The following is an 18,255-nucleotide window of genomic DNA, read 5'->3' on the forward strand; positions in this document are numbered from 1 at the left end:
TGCAGGGGTGAAAGGGTGGTCTGCCCCTCGAGACAGGATTACTCAGCTTTGAACCTGGTTCTATTTCTTTTTCAACTCTTTCTGGACAATCTCTGAGAAAATGGTCAAATGAACCAAATCGGTAACAAGCTCCACTTCTTAAAGGGCATTCCCCAAAATGAAATTTGTTGTAATTCTTGTACTTTGGTTTGGGATTACCAACACTACCCACACTGGTTACAAAGGGAGATGAAGATATCGAGATGGAGCGTTGAGAACCTCGCTCTCTTCCGGAATACCCCATAGAGGTAGTAACACGATCATAATACATTTTTATTTTCTTAGAAGCAGATGATTGTGATTTACCCATAATCCTTTTTCCAGAAACTCGAGCCTCTCTTTTAGCTTGTTTCCTTTCTTTACTTAATTACTCAGTTTTGTGTGCTCGACCGGAAAACATCGCAAATTCCCTTATTTTGAGAATTTCGATCAATAACTTGATATCTTCATTTAAACCCTCTTCAAAGTGTTTACACATCTCAGCCTCGTTTAGAACCTATTCTCTGGCATATTTGCTCAACCGAAAAAATTCTCACTCATACTCAAATACAGTCATGTCTCCCTGCTTGAGTTCTAAAAATTCTTTCTTTTTCTGATCCATAAATCTCTGACTAACATATTTCTTCCTGAATTCAATCTGGAAGAATTCCCATGTAACATTCTCTCTCGGTACAACTGAAGTTATGGTATTCCACCAGTGATAAGCTGTATGTTTTAGTAGAGATATTGCACATTTTATACATTCAGCAGGTGTAAAAGATAATTCATCAAAAACCCGAATGATATTTTCCAACCAAAATTCAGCCCTTTCCTGATCATCATCTGCGGTAGCTCTAAATTCTTCAGCCTCATGCTTACGGATTTTATCTACCGGAGGCTTACCTATTCTAGCAAGTTCAACACCTTGTGGGACCTCAAGAACTGGTTGAGGAGCAGGTGGGGGAGGTCGTTGTATAGCCGGGTTTGCTTTTAAATATTCAGTAAACCATTCATTCATCAATTGAAAGAAGGCCTATTTTGCCTCCTCACTTCGACCCTCATATACGGGCCTTTCACTACCAGATGTAGATGCAACTCTTTTAATTAAAGCTGAAGCATTGCTCCCAGCTTCCTCGGATTCAGCTCTAGCTTGGTTGAATGACATTACTATTGAAAAACACATTTAAAATAATCAGGAGACATCACACTATCATGAATTATATAATGGCATGTATAGCTAAACTCATGTTTGCTACATTTCAAAAATTTTCTAAGCTATAGGGCTCACACGCCCATGTGGTCCAAAGGACAAGCCCGTGTGACCCTAGGACAGGCTCGTGCTACGGGCCATGTTCGACCCCATGTAACTCTCTAACTTGTGCACACAGCCATGCCACACGCCCGTATGCTAGGCCGTGTGGTAAATTAATTTTCTTCGAAATTAGGTGCAGGTTTCACATGGCCAAGACATACGCCCGTGTTCTAGGCTGTGTAGCATACACGATTGAGACACACGCCCATGTCTCTTCCCATGTGCTCAATTCTGAGCATTTTGTTTTCTCAAATTTAAGGTGCAGGGGACACACGGCCTAACCACACGCCCATGTACCATGCCATGTGTCACACACAGTCTAGACACATGCCCGTGTGTCTACCCATGTGGACAAAATAAATCCATTCCTAGCTTTATTTCTCACCCAAAATCACACCAATGACATGCACTTAAACTCACTACCAACCATTTCAAGCATTCAAATTAAGCAAACTCTATCATTCAACATGGCTTTTCATTACATGCATACATGTTTATAATCTTACCTTGGTATATTCCATATGTTAGGCATAATTTGAACAATAATTTAACATGTATATAGCTACCATAGTATGACATTACAAGTATATCAAAAACAACCATTTCTACCATTCCAATGGCTAGATCACAAACCACATACTTTAAGCCATCTATGACCAAGTTAGCCTATACATGCCATTATACCAAAATGATTTTGCTATATATACTCAAAATGAGCTAGTGGATAATGTGACAATGCTCCAATGATCTCCAACCTTCTCGAGCTTCTGAGCACTATAAAATAGGGGAAAAATAAAACGGAGTAAGCATTACATGCTTAGTAAGTTTGTATAACGAACACTAAACTTACCAATCCCGTTTATTAAATTTAAGCATACAATATCATGTTTTCCATCAAGTTGGCAAAATTTCCTAAACACATGCATTCACTCAAACATGTTAGTCTCAAAATCTTTACATCAATCAAGTAAATATAGATGAGTTCATCATGCAATATTCAAACGGAGCTTACCCCTTTTTCACCGTTTCAAACATGTATTCAATTTTCCATCATAGCAATCAAACAATTCACATCAATATAAGTCACATTCCATACAAACACAACATTCAATTTAACATATTTACATGCTTGATTTAGTTACACGAACTTACCTCGAGATTGGTTTGCATATAAAATCTACTAATCCGAAACCTTTTCTTTTCCTTGATTTAACCTCGAATTTGTGCTGTCTAGATCTATATAAAAAACTTTAATCATCAATTTCACACATTTCATATTCATTTGGACTCAATTTACGTCCTAGATAAAATTATCATTTTGCCCCTAACTTTTCCATAAATTTCAATTTTGCCCCTAGGCTCGGAAAATAAAATTTATGCAATTTACTCCCTAATCCAAGCCTAACCGAAATTTCAATATAGAATTTACAGAACATATTTTCTATAAATTTTAGAATTTTTCATCAATTTTCACAACTTTACATTTTACTCCTTAAATCATGTTTTCATAAAAAATCACTTTATAAAAGTTGTTTATCTGTCAACAACCTTTCATTTTCTACCATAATTTTTAAAATTTTGGCATATTCATCCATGATCTAATTTCCTTACCTCGATAACTGTTCAAATTGATCCCCCAAATAGATAGATTAAGGTATCTCGATTTCAAAAATATCAAAATTACGAAAAACGGGACAAGGAAACTTACCCAATTAAGCCATGAAAGTTTCTTCTCTCTCTCCTAGGGTTTCCATGTATTTTTTGGGAAGATGATGAGAAAATAAGATGATAATTCTTTTATCATCTTTTAATTAATTAAATTATTTCAATTTCCAATTTAGTCCTTGCCCTTTTTTTAAATTTCCATGGGTGAGTAACAAAAATATCTACATACTTTTCTTCAATAGTCTAATTACCTTATAAGAACCTTAATTTTTGAATCCCATAGCTATTTAATCCTTCTAGCTACTAGAATTCAACTTTTGCATTTTATGCGATTTAATCCTTCTCGTGATTAAGCACATAATCAATAAAATTTTCTTATTGGGATTTTCACATGAAATTTCTAACATATTATGGACCATGTAATAAAATAAAAATAAAATTTATTCTTGAATTGGGTTTGTGGTCCCGAAACCACTGTTCCGATTTCAGTAAAATTGGGCTGTTACAAAACACGAGCTTCTTCTCAAAATATGAATTTAACTGTTCAAGCTTAATCAACATATTACTAAATAATAATCAATATATATTTTCTTTTTTTTTCCTTAATTTGGAAATAATCCAAAATAATTCAACAAAGTAAATAGAAAAGCATAGTTAAGCAACTAACCAAATCAAATCTCAACAAAAAAAAAAGAAAGTCAATAAAACGGGAAAAAGTCTCGACGAAAAAAATGAGTTATGGGTTAACATTAATCGGAAAATTAAAAAACAGTGTGTTAGGCTCAACGGGGTTCACTAAGGGTTAATCATGTAAGTAGGCTTTTCATGGGATAAGTGGGTTAAAACCTAAGTGCCTTTATCATCTCAATATATCAAAGCAAAGGTGTGGTCTCGACATGTATAATCGAAGCAAGTTCTAGAATAAGACATAAAATTGACATATTCAAAACCAATAATAAAATGAGCAAGAAAAATGTATGCTCTAAAGGCTTAAGATCTCACAAAAAATCATGGTTTTTGATGTCAAACTTGCAAATCTCAAACTTCAAGATAATACCCCAATTTAGGGAAACAACCTAAAATTTTTAATTTCTGAAAAATAACTTATGATGCTTGATTCTCTCATGTCTACAAGTTTAAATCAACCAATACACAATTATCAACAAATTAATCTAAAACACATAAAGAAAAATTCCAAATCGACAAAAATTCATTCTAATGGAAGTATGAGAAAATTACATAAATACAAGATATAGTTCAGGGATTTTCTAATAATTATATAAATAACCTCCCCACACTTAAAATGTACATTGTCCTCAATGTACAAACATATATAATCACAGTATAAAAAAAGTATCATAAGAAAGGGAGAAAACTAAAACTGCCCTAAATATTGGATGAATTTACCAGAATGGTGAAAAGCAAAATTGTAGGCAAATCTAAATGTAGTGCAGGATTCCAAGTAAACTAATAAGAAAATAAATGCAAATAAGAAAGAAGATTAAGGGATAAACTAATAAGAAAATAAACGCAAATAAGAAAAAAGATTAAGGGATTACAACTTGATTAGAAACAACCATAAAAATATAGTTAAAAAGATAATAATTAAAAGAAGTACAAGAAAATAAAAATAAAACAAAACAACTAAAAATAGAAATAAACATAAACATAAAAATAAAATAAAAGAAAAAAAAATAAAATCAATGATCCTTATCATAGGAGGCAACAGTAGGGCTAGTGCCGAAGAAGAGATATAGAGGTGCTAACAGATCTGTTGCAAATTCACATCAATACTATCGAACCTCTGAAGCAGTGTTGCTCGAAGCGAGTGAACCGCTCGGAGAGGTCCTCTAATGTAGCAGCAGAAGAAACAGGACGGTAACACGAAGGTGGATGATAAGGTGGATCCTTGTGATGGAAAGGGACATCATCAATGAAGTCATTGGGTTCATTCTGAGGGTTAGAATGAAATAATAGGTACTGAGAAAGATCCACTCCACGAAGTCGCTTGATCATCCTCATATGGGTCGTGCTCGATATTCTCTTTGGGGACATCTGGCCAATGAGTGTAAGTGAGGAGGACTGTTCTGGTGTGTCGAGGAGGCTGAAGTGTCGAGTCAGTCAAGTCACATAAGGGCCTAAACAGATAGGACCTGTAACACCCCAAACCCGGCCTGGAAGTTTGGCTCGAACTTGGCGTGTCACATTGAAGTGTTTTTCGAAAACCATGTTTCCATTAAAAACCCTTCTTAATAATTAAAAACTTATACCCTTTTCAAACCTTGTTAGAAAACCTCAGCTGAATAACATTCTTAACAACTTTGTAAAAATCTTGGTAGTTGCGGAAACTTACTTTAAAAACAATTGCGGTTACGTGATGTTTTGAATAACAATAGTTGCTTTGGAAAATCGTGTTCTAATACTAGCAATTATAAGAACAATAAATAAAATTCCAAATTTGAAATCCAAAAAATTACAACGACTTTACTACAACCCACATAAAATAATTTAAAGGTAATAATCAAAACTGTAACATAACCAGTGTGTGTGGCTTCCTCCGAGCCCCTCACAGCTCCGATCCGTCTAAGGCTGGAAATTACCTGAAAGGTTAATAAACGGGGTGAGTTTACGAAAACTTAGTGTGAAATCCTCTACTATATAAAAGGAACAGTCAGTCATATAAAAGAATTAAAAGTTTGGCCTCAGCCCTACTTACAGTTTCAGTATCAATTGGGCCTTAGCCCATTTTAACAGACAGTATCATATGGGCCTTAGCCCATTACAGAATAAGAAACATTATCAGAACTAGAATCAAAATGAGAATCAGAATCAGAATCAGCTAACAGAATCAGAATCAAATCAGTATCAGGTAACAGAATCAAAATCAGAATGTGAATGCAATTCCAATCCAATCCAGCCTATAACCAACCGCTACACTCCACCCGTACCAGCGCTACACTCCATGTGGGGAATAGCTCAACCTAGCCAGCCCTACACTCCACAATTGCAGCACTGCTGCTCAGATATTAGATATTGTGATAGGGTCACCAGATACAGATATTGTGGCAGAGCCACCAGAACAGATATTTGTGGCACAGCCACCAGAAACAGATAATGTGGCAAAGCCACTTAACAGAATATGTGGCACAAAGCCATCGATAACTGCATTATGTTAGGCACATAGCCATCAACTAGAGTAACATAACCGGCACACAGCCCTAGGTAAATGTGATCGACACAGAGTCGTCAATAACCATATATTGGCACATAGCCTTAGGCAAATACGTTTGGCACACAGCCATAATCAGGTTGGCACAGAGCCATATGTAGGGTGACACAAAGCCATAATCAGAAGGCTTTAAGCCATCGGTAGCTGTATCATGTTAGGCACATAGCCATCAGCGACGATAATATAGTCGGCACCCAGCCTCGGGTAAATATGATCGGCACCAGCCATTGATCGGTCCACAGTCGTCTTGGGTGACCCGTACGACCTTATCAAATCAGTACGAATATACGGCTCTTAAGCCTTCGGTGGATCCATAGTCGTCAAGCAACCATGCGATCCTAACAGATCAGATCTTCCTCCGTACAAAATCCCAACCCATGCAACATGTCATGTATGCAGAATGTCATGCCCATATTTGAATCAAACAATCATAGTCAAGTCATTCATATACCAACATATATTCACAATCAAATTCGTCAACCACACAGTCCAAGTTAGTCACTTGGCCACAAGGGCAAAACAGTCATTTAACACCTTAAGGGCAAAATGGTAATTTTACCCCACAAGGTATCTTGGTAATTCCACCCTACAGGGGTATTTTAGTAATTCTACCTTATAGGGGTATTTTAGTAATTCTACCCTACAGGGGTATTTCGGTAATTCTACCCTACAGGGGTATTTCGGTAATTCTACCCTACAGGGGTATTTCGGTAATTCTACCCTACAGGGGTATTGCGATAATTCTACCCTACAGGGGTATTTCGATAATTCTACCCTACAAGGGTATTTCGGTAATTCTACCCTACAAGGGTATTTCGGTTATTCTACCCTATAGGGGTAATTCGATAATTCTAACCTACAGGGGTATTCCGGTAATTCTACGCTACAGGGGTATTTTGGTAATTTTGTAAACCAAGGGCATTTTGGTAATTTTACAAACCAGGGGTATTTTGGTAATTTTACTGATCGAGGGTATTCAGTAATTTTGCAAATTGAGGGTATTTCGGTAATTTTACAAATCGAGGATATTTGAGTAATTTTATAAACCGGGGTACTTTGGTAATTTTACAACTGGGGGTATTTCAGTAATTTTACAATCGAGGGTAAAATGGTAATTTTGTAAACTAAGGGTAAAATGGTAATTTTGTAAATCGAGGGTAAAACAGTAATTTTGTAAATCGAGGGTAAAATGGTAATTCTATAAATCGAGGGTAAAATGGTAATTTTATAAATCGAGGGTGAAACGATAATTCTGTAAATCGAGGGTACTTTGGTAATTTTACAAATTGAGGACATTTTAGTAATTTGGTAAACTAAAGTATTCTAAACAGGGATAACAATACGAATGGGCCTAAAGCCTATTCTCGGCCCAAATGGGCCCACACGCTCGTGTGGCCCTTTTAGCCCAAACCTAGCCAAAGATATTCGATTCACCTAGCCCAGTCCAATATTTACTACACAATCAAACAACTTATCCAATTGGGCCCGTAGGCCTATTGGGCCCACATGGCCCCTTTCGGCCCATCGCGGCCCGAAGTAGCCATCCAACAACAAGAGTAGTGATAAATACACACCTGATTGGAGATTGGAGTTAATCCACGCTCCGAGCACTCTTAGCCGACGCCCAACCCAAACGAGCACGTTATAAAGCGAAAGGGATCAGCCAAGAAAGGTACCTTTACTCTCCTCATGGTTCTCTCTATTTAAAGCCAGCTTCCCATCCACTCTTATGTTAGCTTCCCGATGTGGGATCCTTCCAACATCAGAGTTTAAATTCAACACCAACTCTTGCCGGCCCCTGTTAGCAAAATAAATGCTCTTTGCTTGCTATGGGATTCGAACCCATGCCTCCCCTCAAATGCTCCACACGCCACTTGCCACTAAGCCATAAGGTTTTTTGTGCCACAATTTCTCCAACAATATTCTTAAGGCCTACCTACTACACCCAGGGTTTGATTCACCTTATACCAAATTTTTTGTTAGAGTCCAGGTTTAAACCCGGGACTTCTCCAACACTTCTCAACACACTTAACCACTAAAACAAGCCTTCATTAACAAAATTTGCATGCACAACAGAATATTATAAGCTACCTTCAACCGCTCCCATGCTCAAGGCCCAAAACTTCTAGGCCCAAATTCAGGGTGTTACAGGACCCTTCCTGCTACGCTCTTTCTGATAGTAAAAGGCGAGAGCGATGAAAAAAGCTAGATAAAAAATGCCCCGTTGCCATGCTCCATTGAAAGTATGCATCGGTGGTACCAACGAATCCAATGCTCTCTCTTTTATCGGCCTATGTGTGAGCCAATAGGGCATGAATATATCATAAATTCGAGGGGAGAGAAGTAGCCTTCGAGCGACTTGCATCATAAGGTGTCGTACTCACTGTAAGGTCTATCCAACAAAGAGATGGCAATTAATGGATGTGCCGATGTAGGTAGAGGAAGTTCTCGACACTCATAAACTCTTCAGTGTATAGTCCCAAAGCATCACCGAACTCAGGGACACTTATATGTCACGCCAAGCCACTGAGCTTGAAAGTGATGGTGCCCGGCTCGTCATGAGTTATCATCACTTTCTGTAGAGTAAATGTAGAACAAAACTCCAAAGTTAGCTCCATATAAGTGGGCTCGATAATAGAGAAAAATTGGTCCCACATCATTGTGGCAATAATGGTGTGAACATGATCAACTAACTGGACCTGCTCCAAAATGGCCCAATCAATACATTGGGCTAATTCGAGTGGTCGCAGTCGAAGAAGCTTATATAAGTCCTAGGCGCCCTGTGAAAACTGAAGGTACAGATGGCGAACCTCGGTGGAAGCAGTCGAGGAGGAGGTCACGCTAAGGGTCTTCTGTTTTTTCGAAGAGGGGATGGTGACCTTAGACTTGCTTCGTGTGTTCGCCATTATGTCCCTGTAAGAAAAATGACCAAATAACAATTTTAGTATTCAAATTAAGAGTACGAATCGACACAATGGATCAATGGAAATATGCACAAAACGACACTCGAATTCAACTAAAATCTAAAATAAAAAAATCGAATACCCAGCTAAAAAGAATATAGTTGAATCGAACAGTCACATACAATGATCCGCAAAAAGAATATAATAATAAGAAATAAAAGAATAATAAAAGTAGAAAACAAAATCCTATCATAATAATAATAATATGAAGAATGAATTATTAAATCCTAACATAGTTTTAGAAATATCAAAATGAATTAGAAGCAATACCAAAAATAAAATCATCATAATAATAATGACAAAGAAATAGAAAACAACAAAGAAAAACAAAAACAACATAATAAGCTAAGATACCAAAACAATTCAATAGCTAAAATAAAAAATAATAAACCTAAAACTAAAAAAAATTAGGGAACATAATAATAAAAACACTAATTGTAGTAGTAAAAGAAAATAAAAATTTTTAAAAAAATAGTAATAATGTCCAGAAACATAAAATCAAGCAAAGAAACAAAATAAACAAAAATAAATAAATAATAAGAAAAAATAAGTAACAATTAAAAATTAATAGAATAAAAGAAAATAAAAAATAGGTCAAAGGGGAAATCGACGGTTGTTAGGAGTGGTGGCCGAAGTTGGGCGACTGTACGAGAGGCGGTGGGGCGTGAGGGTGGCGTGACATGTGGTGGCTAGAAGTTTGGTACAGTAGGGGGCAATATGAGGCCGGTCGATGGGCAAATGGGGGACGAGGTGAGGAGGCGGGGAGTCAGTGCGATAGAGAAGAAAGAAAGGGAAAGGGAGTGGCTAGGGTGAGTGGGCGTGGGCTTGGGTGGTGGTGCAATGAGGTGGTCGATCTAGTGAGGGAGAGGTTCGATGCGACGAAGGGGTTGTGAAAAGGAGCTTGGTCAGACGGGCAATGGGGGTTCGATGGCAGCTATGGGGTTGGGGGTGGGAGAAAGATTTAGAAAATCAGTACCTTTTTAGAATTTTATTTCTTTTCAAAATTTAAAACTTAGAAAATTATTGATACAATTCAAGAAGTATCTATATTTTACACCACGAGTATTGGTACTCAATAATTGGTATTGATACCAAAATGAGTTACTATTTTCCTACACATTTGTTTCAACATGGGGTAATTGATACTAAGACCCCAATTATCGATACCTTTGTATAAAATAGAAAAAATTATAACAAAATAGGGCATAATACACACTCAAACGTTTACCCCTTCAACATGCAACAATTAACACATCATCCAGCCTGAAAATAACCATAATTATAGTCCCAAATCAATTTCGTAACCTAAAATATTCTAACGAAAGCAATACCAACAGAATGATGATAAACATTCATCAAATCCTAAGAGTCTATAAACATATAAAAATATCAAAGACATAATATGCATATCCAACCAACATTCTACACATTGCCTTTATTTTCACGGTCTAAAAGAATAATAATGTCACCTACTCAATTTACTAAGCCTAACTTGCATAATTTCCTTGGAACTGCACCGCTTACACCGCAACGCTAAATATCTGCAATGGTTTAGAATGGAGTATGTGAGCTTAAACAAGCTTAGTGAATGTCAGAATAACCACAAAGCATACATAACATCAAAGGTTAAGCAAGAGCATACTACAATACATTCACAACCATATTCTAATTGAGTCAAAATTATATGTTCATGCTCCATGAATTCATAAACTAGCATATACTTTCACATGTAATTATACTCAACTTATATATATATTTCATTTTATGATAATTCCTCAAGACAAAACAATGTATTCATTCTTTAATAGCTCACAAGTGTGCCTTATATATTCACATGCATTTACACACAACATTTGCATATATTAATCACTTTATGATAATTTGACAACTTGGCAACATGAAACGTAAAAGTGGACTCTATCACTACACATTGGATACACGGATCTCCATCACACCAATGACTCAAAGATTCTAACATATCTCATAAGTGTAGCATAAAGCTAAACACTCTCCAGCACACCAAAATATTTTGGTGAAAGGAGCTTGGCTCCCCCAATCTATCCCAAGGCCTCTGTAGCACCCCTTACCCGTATCTGATGCTAGGACAGGGTACGAGGCATTACCGAACTTAAGCAGAACAAAACATTCAGAACCGGGCCATAAAATTTCATTCAAACTAAAACCAATCAATTAAAGTCAATTTATCCCTATTGTAGACCTACGAGGCCCAAAACATACATCATTAAAGGTACGAGACTAAACGAGAACTCACAAAAATTCTAAGAAAATTTCTAGGTTAAAGCCTCACATTCCCGTGTGGAGGCAATGCACACGCCCGTATGCTTGGGTACATGCCCATGTCCCACACCTGTGTGGAATTATTGGATTTATTTTCCAATTTGAACCTACAGGGGTTTTCACACAGCTGAACACACGCCCGTGTCCTTGGCCCATGTTCCTCACACGGCCAGGGACACACTCGTGTGGTAGCCCGTGTGATTTAGTGAGAATTCTATTTATGACATCATCATACAAATTTGAGGCACACGACTAAGCACACACCTGCGGCTAGAGGCCGTGTCCTCCACACGATTGAGACACACGATTGAGACAAACGGTTGTGTCTTTGCCTGTGTGTTTACTACCATGCATGTTAACCTAAAATTCAAGGTGTAGGGGACACACGGTAGAACGACTCGCCCATGGGGCTGACCGTGTGCCACACACAGCCTAGGCACATGCCTGTGTGTCTACCCGTATGGACCATTTGGAGGCTACTCTCCAAGCCATTGGTCACCCTTAAAAAAATCATACACTTCCATATGTTCAATGGCATATCCCATGATATATTTGGACACTTAAACATGCAACATTATAGCATCACTATGACCCCTTTTCATACTAGTCTGTTAGTATTCACACAACCTTATCTTTTAGTCATTCCACACCAATTTCGTGGTTTACCATATTCCTTAATATCAATCCATTATGAGTGCCAAATCATGCAACCACATACTAGCAAATAAATAGTCATCCATCATACCAACACATACACCTCTTAGAGTGCATGCAAAGGTAAACTTAGGGATACATCCCAATCATTAATATGGACCAAATCAAATGGCCACATACAAAATAATCAATGCCCAAATGATCCATTACAATTGGCTACTTCAACATGACACATATACATAAAATAGACAAGTTTCCTATACATGCTATGACCAAAATATTTGAACCCATTTATACCCAAAATCCTTGAAGATTGTGTGATTTGAGCTCCGATGTCTCCCAATCCTTTGAGCTAGCTTGACATATTTAAAGAGAAGGGAAAAGAGAGGAGGGTAAGCTATAAAGCTTAGTAAGTAAACATACAAATAATCTACATTTTTGCAATTATTGATAATCTACGCATAATTACTTATCCATTATGATACTTTTTATCATGTCATATATATATACTTTACCTTCCATATTCATATGCACATGCTTATCCAAATACATATCTTTCCATAATATCATCATATACTAAGTTCTCATAGGGTTTTAGTACATACCTTTGCCATCTTGTAGACATATGGCTTACATAAATTTTACTTTCGGAATTCATATTATGTTACCCATTGAACACTTGGAATATGATTCAGACACATGGAAGAAATCCACAGAAGTGCCTGAATGTAGCCTAGGCTACCTGACAGAAAGTGCAATAAAGTTCCTCATATCACAGAATCACATGCCTCTCTCAACAGAGCTACTCAAAGTGCATCGAATTTTTTGAGCTTCACAAATCTGATGGAGAAGAGTCGGCCTAGCTCTTAATTCAGCTAAAATGGAACCATTGTTGTATAAGGTCATCTATGTACTCATTGCCCTCAAAGCAAATAGAGACTTCCTGCTTAAAGCGTCGGTGACCATGTTCACCTTTCCCGGATGATAATTAAATATAAGCTCATAAACTTTCAACATTTCCAACCATCTCCATTGTCTTAAATTCAAATCTTTTTGAGTCATCAAATTATGATTGGTATAGACATGGCACTTTTCCCCGAACAAATAATGATGCCAAACCTTCAAGGCAAACACTATGGCAGCCAATTCCAAATCATGATTTGGATAATTCTTCTCATGAGGTTTTAGTTGTCTCGAAGCATAAGCTACAACTTTTCCCTCTTGCATAAGCACACATCCTAGTCCATTCAAGGACGCATCGCTGTAGATTACAAATTATTTCCCTGGTTCCAGTTTTACTGGCATTGGCTCCATGGTCAATAGCATTTTTAACTTTTCAAAGCTTTGTTGGCACTATTCTGTCCACTCAAGCTTAACATCCTTTTGCAGCAGTCTCGTCATAGGAGTGGCTATCATAGGAAATCCTTTTACAAACCTTCGATAATAACCAGCTAAGCCCAGAAAACTCTTAACTTTGGTTACATTCCTTGGAGGCTTCCATTCAACAATGGCAGAAATTTTACTAGGATCAACTCGAATACCATCATTGGAAACAATGTGGCCTAAGAACCCAACTTCCTGAAGCCAAAACTCACTTTTATTGAACTTGGCATATAATTGCTTATCCCTCAAAGTCTGCAAAATGATCTTCAAATGTTCAGCATGTTCTGTCTCATCTCTAGAGTAAATTAAAATGTCATCTATGAACACTACAACAAACTTATCCAAGTATGGACAAAATATTCTATTAATCAAATCCATAAACACAGCTGGAGCATTCGTCAATCCAAAAGGCATAAGAAGGAATTTGTAGTGACCATACCTTGTTCTACAAGCAGTCTTAGGTACGTTTATCTCCTTAATAGCTGGACCTCAAGTCTATCTTGAAAAACCATGTTGCTCCTTTTAGCTGATCGAACAAATCATCAATTCTTGGAAATGGATATTTGTTCTTAATCGTTAGCTTATTAAGTTACCGGTGATCAATACATAATCTCATGGAACCTTCTTTCTTTTTTTACGAATAACATTGGAGCACCCCAAGGTGAAAAACTGGGTCTCGTAAAGCCTTTGTCAACCAATTCTTGCAACTGTGACTTTAATTCCCTTAACTCTGTCGGAGCCATCATATACTGAGTGATAGAGATAGGTGCAGTCCCTGGCTTTAACTCAATACGAAATTCAACTTCCCTAACCGGGGGTAAACCTGGCAATTCTTCTGGGAACACATTAGCAAACTCACATACAACAGGCACTGATTCGACTTTCAACTCAGGTTCATTTGTATTCAACACATAAGCCAGATATGCTTCATATCCTTTTCACATACATTTCTAAGTGGTCATCAAAGAAATTACAATTGGCAAGCCACTAAGTTCATCTGATTCGACTCAAAGGACCTCACCATTCTCATGTCTCAATTCTATAACTTTCCGTTTACAATCTCTATAGCAACATGAAGTGTCAACCAATCTATACCCAAAATAAAATCGAATTCATCAGACGGCAACAACATCAAGTCGGCCGAAAAACAAAGACCTCTAATCATCAAATGGCATTTCTTGCATACTTTATCGACTAAGACATGTTTTCCTAACGGGTTTGACACTCTAATCACAATTTCTGTAGACTCCATGGGTAAATTCAAGCTAGATACCAATTTCATGCATGCAAACGAATGTGCAGATCCTGGATCTATCAAAGAAATAACAATAGTGTCATAAAGAGAAAATGTACCAGTAATCGCGTCAGGCGACGATGCTTCTTCACTTGCTCGTATGGCATAGGATCTAACCGAAGCCCTAGCCTCAAATCGTACTGCCATCTCTCATGTCATATTTTTGCTGCCAGCTCCAGTACCAACACTTTTCGGGGGTCTAGCCTTTGAAGCCGAATCACTCTGTCTTGCATTTTGAAATATCTTGTCCATCTCGGGACAATCCTTAATAAAATGATCTTGAGAACCACAACTATAACACGTCCTATCATTCCTCCTACATGAGCCCGGATGAAATCTTCCACAGTATTTACACTCGAGTCGATGAGGTTTAGCATATCTTACGCTAGCTACAAATGTGCTGAGCCCGAAAACCCGAACTTTGCTTCTTACGATTTCCGTGGGAGCGTCATGTCGATGCATAAGAAAGAGAATACACATCTCTAGATTTCTTAGACTGAATTGGGCCCGATATACTCATCACTCTCTTTCGCATATCTCTAGCTTCCGACTTTGCTTTCTTCTTCTCCCTTGTCAATTCTTCAGCCTTACATGCCCGTTCAACGAGCATAAAAATTCCTTTAGTTCAAGGATGTCGACTAACACCCTGATATCATCATTAAGTCTGTCTTCAAACCTCCTGCACATTTTAGCCTCAGTGGGCACACATTCTTGGGCATACTTACTAAGTTGGACGAACTCTCACTCATATTCGGTAACTGACATGCGACCCTACTTAAGTACAAGAAATTCCTTATGTTTTTGGTCGATAAACCTCTCGCTAATATACTTCTTCTAGAATTCCTCCAAAAAGAAGTCCCAAGTAACTGCCTCTTTAGGCTCAATCGAAATCAAATTCTTCCACCAATGGTAAGAATCATCCCTCAACAACGAAATAGAACACTCAAACACTCTTCAGGTGTACAAGAAAGTTCATCGAACACCTGAATAGAATTCTCGAGCCAAAACTCGTCTCTCAGCCTCAACCTCATTGTTAGCTATAAAATCCTCTACTCCTTGTTTCTTAATCTTATCCACAGGAATTTTAGAAAATCTCATAAAATCAATACCTCGGGGCATCATAGATACAGGTTGAGGGTTCGGAGGGGGTGGAGGAGGTTGCGTCTGAGCAGCTGGGTTCGGAGGGGGTGGAGGAGGTTGCGTCTGAACTCAGCATACCAATCATTCATCATTTGGAAGAAGGCCTTTCTAGCCTCCCCCATTGGCTCACGGTTACAGGTCTACTTTCTTTAGGCACCGTACCTTGAGCGGGGGCTGGTGCATTGCTTTCTACGCATCTGCTACAGCTCGTTTGGGATCCATTACTATATGAAAAACACAGTTTAATATCATCAGGAGTCGTCACACTATCACAATTTATGCATGGCATGTATAGCTAACAGAAACATGCTACTTGTCCAAGAATTGACTAAATTGTAGCTCTGATACCAATAAATGTAACAACCCTTACCCGTATTCGATGCCGGGACAGGGTATGAGGCATTACCAAACTTAAGTAGAACCAAACATACAGAATTGAGCAACAAAATTTAATTCAAACTTTATCCCTATTATGGACCTACGAGGCCCAAAACATACATCATTAGCAGTATGAGACTAAACTGAGAAGTAACAGAAATTCTAAGAAAATTTCTAGGTTAAAGCCTTACATGCCGTGTGGAGGCAATGCACACGCCCGTGTGCTTGGGGACACGCCCATGTCCTACACCCATGTGGAATTATTGGATTTATTGTCCAATTCGAACCTACTGGGCCTTTCACACAGTTGAGCACACGCCCATGTCCTTGGCCAGTGTTCCTCACACGGCCTGGGACATGCTCGTGTGGTAACTATGTGATTTTAGCTAGCATTCTATTTATGACATCATCATACAAATTTGATGCATATGGCCAAGCACACACCTGTGGCCAAAGGCCGTGTCTTCCACACGGCTGACACACACGGCTGTGTCTCTACCCGTGCGTTTACTACCATGCATGTTAACCTAAAATTAAAGGTGTAGGGGACACACAGCCGAATGACATGCCCATGGGGCTAAATGTATGTCACACATGGCCTAGACACATGCCCGTGTGTCTACCCTGTGGACCATTTGGAAGCTACTCTCCAAGCCATTGGTCTCCCTTAAACAATCATACACTTCCATATGTTCAATAGCATATCCCATGATATATTTGGACACTAAAACATGCAACATTATAGCATCACTATGACCCCTTTTTATACTAGTCCATTAGTATTCACACAACCTTATCTTTTAGTCATTCAACACCACTTTCATGGTTTACAATATTCCTTATTATCAATCCATTATGAGTGCTAAATCATGCAACCACATACTAGCAAATAAATAGTCATCCATCAAACCAACACATACACATCTTAGGATGCATGCAAAGGTAAACTTAGGGATACATCCCAATCATTAATTTGTACCAAATCACATGGCCACATACAAAATAATCAATGCCCAAATTAGCCATTACACTTGGCTACTTCATCATGGCACATATACACAAAATAGATAAGTTTCCTATACATGCAATGAGCAAAATATTTGAACCCTTTTATACCCAAAATCCTTGAAGATTGTGTGATCCGAGCTCTGACGTCTCCCGATCCTTTGAGCTAGCTTGACGTGTCTAAAGAGAAGGGAAAAGAGAGGAGTGTAAGCTATAAAGCTTAGTAAGTACAGATACAAATAATCTACATTTTTTCAATTATTGATAATCTACGCATAATTACTTATCCATTATGATACTTTTCATCATGTCATATATATATACTTTACCTTCCATATTCATATGCACATGCTTGTCAAAATACATAACTTTCCTTAATATCATCATATACTAAGTCCTCATAGGGTTTTAGTACATACTTGTGCCATCTTGCACACATATGGCTTACTTAAATTTTACTTTCGAAATTCATATTACGTTACCCGTTGAACACTTGGAATATGATTTAGACACAAAGAAGAAATGCACAGAAGTGCCTGAACGTAGCCTTGGCTACTTGACAGAAAGTGCACTGAAGTGCCTCATATCACAGAATCACATGTCGCTCTCAACGGGGCTACTCAAAGAGCTAAGAGAGTATCCGAACACAACTCAGGATACCTAACACCTGGACCCTAGCATGTATCACATATTAAATGAGCTCATAACACACATGACTATCCTAGTGACATATCACTTGTATCCTCAACTATTCCTAAGGTTCAAACGAGATTTTAGACTTCTAGACCTTTACCGAACGTACTCGCATAATGGTTTCTTTCACATGGCCAACGTCTCATAATCATATAGCAATGCATCAAAACCTGTTATATTGTCATCATAGCCAAATAAGTATATTAAGCATACATATATCAAT

This window comes from Gossypium hirsutum, chromosome A06 (assembly GCF_007990345.1).
Source record: "Gossypium hirsutum isolate 1008001.06 chromosome A06, Gossypium_hirsutum_v2.1, whole genome shotgun sequence".
In the NCBI taxonomy this organism is placed as follows: Eukaryota; Viridiplantae; Streptophyta; class Magnoliopsida; order Malvales; family Malvaceae; genus Gossypium; species Gossypium hirsutum.